We start from the raw sequence: 2,644 nt of genomic DNA, 5'->3' as shown, positions 1-2,644 counted from the left end.
ATCGCTCCACCAACTAAGAACGGCCATGCACCACCACCCACCGAATCAAGAAAGAGCTATCAATCTGTCAATCCTTCCGGTGTCCGGGCCTGGTGAGGTTTCCCGTGTTGAGTCAAATTAAGCCGCAGGCTCCACTCCTGGTGGTGCCCTTCCGTCAATTCCTTTAAGTTTCAGCTTTGCAACCATACTTCCCCCGGAACCCAAAAGCTTTGGTTTCCCGGAGGCTGCCCGCCGAGTCATCGGAGGAACTGCGGCGGATCGCTGGCTGGCATCGTTTATGGTTAGAACTAGGGCGGTATCTGATCGCCTTCGAACCTCTAACTTTCGTTCTTGATTAATGAAAACATACTTGGCAAATGCTTTCGCTTCTGTTCGTCTTGCGACGATCCAAGAATTTCACCTCTAACGTCGCAATACGAATGCCCCCGCCTGTCCCTATTAATCATTACCTCGGGTTCCGAAAACCAACAAAATAGAACCGAGGTCCTATTCCATTATTCCATGCACACAGTATTCAGGCGGGCTTGCCTGCTTTAAGCACTCTAATTTGTTCAAAGTAAACGTGCCGGCCCACCGAGACACTCAATAAAGAGCACCCTGGTAGGATTTCAACGGGGTCCGCCTCGGGACGCACGAGCACGCACGAGGCGGTCGCACGCCTTCAGCTCGCCCCACCGGCAGGACGTCCCACGATACATGCCAGTTAAACACCGACGGGCGGTGAACCAACAGCGTGGGACACAAATCCAACTACGAGCTTTTTAACCGCAACAACTTTAATATACGCTATTGGAGCTGGAATTACCGCGGCTGCTGGCACCAGACTTGCCCTCCAATAGATACTCGTTAAAGGATTTAAAGTGTACTCATTCCGATTACGGGGCCTCGGATGAGTCCCGTATCGTTATTTTTCGTCACTACCTCCCCGTGCCGGGAGTGGGTAATTTGCGCGCCTGCTGCCTTCCTTGGATGTGGTAGCCGTTTCTCAGGCTCCCTCTCCGGAATCGAACCCTGATTCCCCGTTACCCGTTACAACCATGGTAGGCGCAGAACCTACCATCGACAGTTGATAAGGCAGACATTTGAAAGATGCGTCGCCGGTACGAGGACCGTGCGATCAGCCCAAAGTTATTCAGAGTCACCAAGGCAAACGGACCGGACGAGCCGACCGATTGGTTTTGATCTAATAAAAGCGTCCCTTCCATCTCTGGTCGGGACTCTGTTTGCATGTATTAGCTCTAGAATTACCACAGTTATCCAAGTAACGTGGGTACGATCTAAGGAACCATAACTGATTTAATGAGCCATTCGCGGTTTCACCTTAATGCGGCTTGTACTGAGACATGCATGGCTTAATCTTTGAGACAAGCATATGACTACTGGCAGGATCAACCAGGGAGCTGCGTCAACTAGAGCTGAGCAGCCGGCCGCCCGGGAGTGTGTCCCGGGGGCCCGCGCGAACACGCAAGCGTCCGCTCAATCATTCTGCAAACAGGAGGAGGCTGAGCTCCCCTGCACAATACACCTCGAAACCCTCTCAGGTCCCGGCGGCGCGCAGCGCCGTCCCAAGTACTTGGTCGGGTTCGAGAGAGGCGCAATCGCCCGGAGTTAGGCGAGTAGACGCTTTCGGTGCGACCACCCGTGCTCCCAACTGAGCTTGCCGCTGCCGACAGAGGCCCGGGAGCGTGCTGTCGTGGCATTGCCGGCGGGAGACAACACGCGCCACCTACGGTGACCGGCAGCTCCAACGCCAGCGCCACAGAAGGACAAAAGCCCCACTTGGGTGCCGAAGCGAACTCTCCCAGCACAGCGCACGCGCCAACACATCCGCACAGCTGCGATACAAACCACCAGCGAGAACCGCTGGGGCGACCGAGCAGCAGACGGCGTCGCGGCGCCGAGCGCCGGGCGGCGGCGCATCCTCAACGCACACAGTCCTCAATCGGACCAGCACACTGAAGATGTCCACCGCGCTTCGCACCGGGCCCGCGAGGACCTACTTTGGCCGCACGGCGCCGCGCGCAGGGTGCGCCGGCGCGCAGCTGCGACGCCTGCCGCGTCCGTCGGCCGGCGCGCCTGCCACTGGCCGCCCCCACCAGCCGGCTGTAGCGCGTGCGCCCACGCACCGCGCGGCCAGCACGCCGGGAGGCGCCCCCTCACCGGCCGGGGACGGTCCCACCCAGCCACCGCCGCGTATCGCTTCACACCCAGATGCCGTTCAGTTTCGTCGGCATGGTGGGTATCGCTGGAACAACCGGTTAGTACCTCAACCTATCGTCGCCATCACCGATTCACCCCTAGCGAGAACAACCGCACCACAACAGGTTACCATTTGTTCATTTGCGTAACTTCACCAGAAAACGCAGGCGTCCATCGCCATTTGCAACTTCAACGATTATTGCATGCCTGTGTCAGGTGTCACGCCACACTACGTCTGCCCACATACACGCAACAAAATGTGCACGCCTAGACAATACGTGGAAGGTGGCCCCCGTACGTATGCGATGTCCATTGCTCGAACGACTGTCAACCGGCCTCTGTAGCATGTCGCAGATATGGAACGCGGTGCACCATGCCATCACGGTGTGTGAGGAGAGACGACTAGGTCCGAATACATCAACAGACAGCTCATGCTGATCGCCAT

The 2,644-nt window shown here is 57.4% G+C and overlaps 1 non-coding gene across 1 annotated transcript in view; it reads right to left on the bottom strand.

The window, feature by feature from the left end:
* Positions 1 to 1,399, bottom strand: part of LOC124774733 — a 1,909-nt gene extending 510 nt beyond the window's left edge. Inside the window, exon 1 of the ribosomal RNA XR_007015470.1 lies at positions 1 to 1,399. This exon is cut by the window's left edge and continues 510 nt beyond it. This is a non-coding gene — a ribosomal RNA (small subunit ribosomal RNA).
* Positions 1,400 to 2,644: the final 1,245 nt, after the last annotated feature.

The sequence above is a fragment of the Schistocerca piceifrons genome, unplaced genomic scaffold (assembly GCF_021461385.2).
Source record: "Schistocerca piceifrons isolate TAMUIC-IGC-003096 unplaced genomic scaffold, iqSchPice1.1 HiC_scaffold_971, whole genome shotgun sequence".
NCBI classification, from domain to species: Eukaryota; Metazoa; Arthropoda; class Insecta; order Orthoptera; family Acrididae; genus Schistocerca; species Schistocerca piceifrons.
The sequence above is the reverse complement of the archived record's forward strand: the minus strand, read 5'-3'. Positions and strand labels throughout refer to the sequence as shown.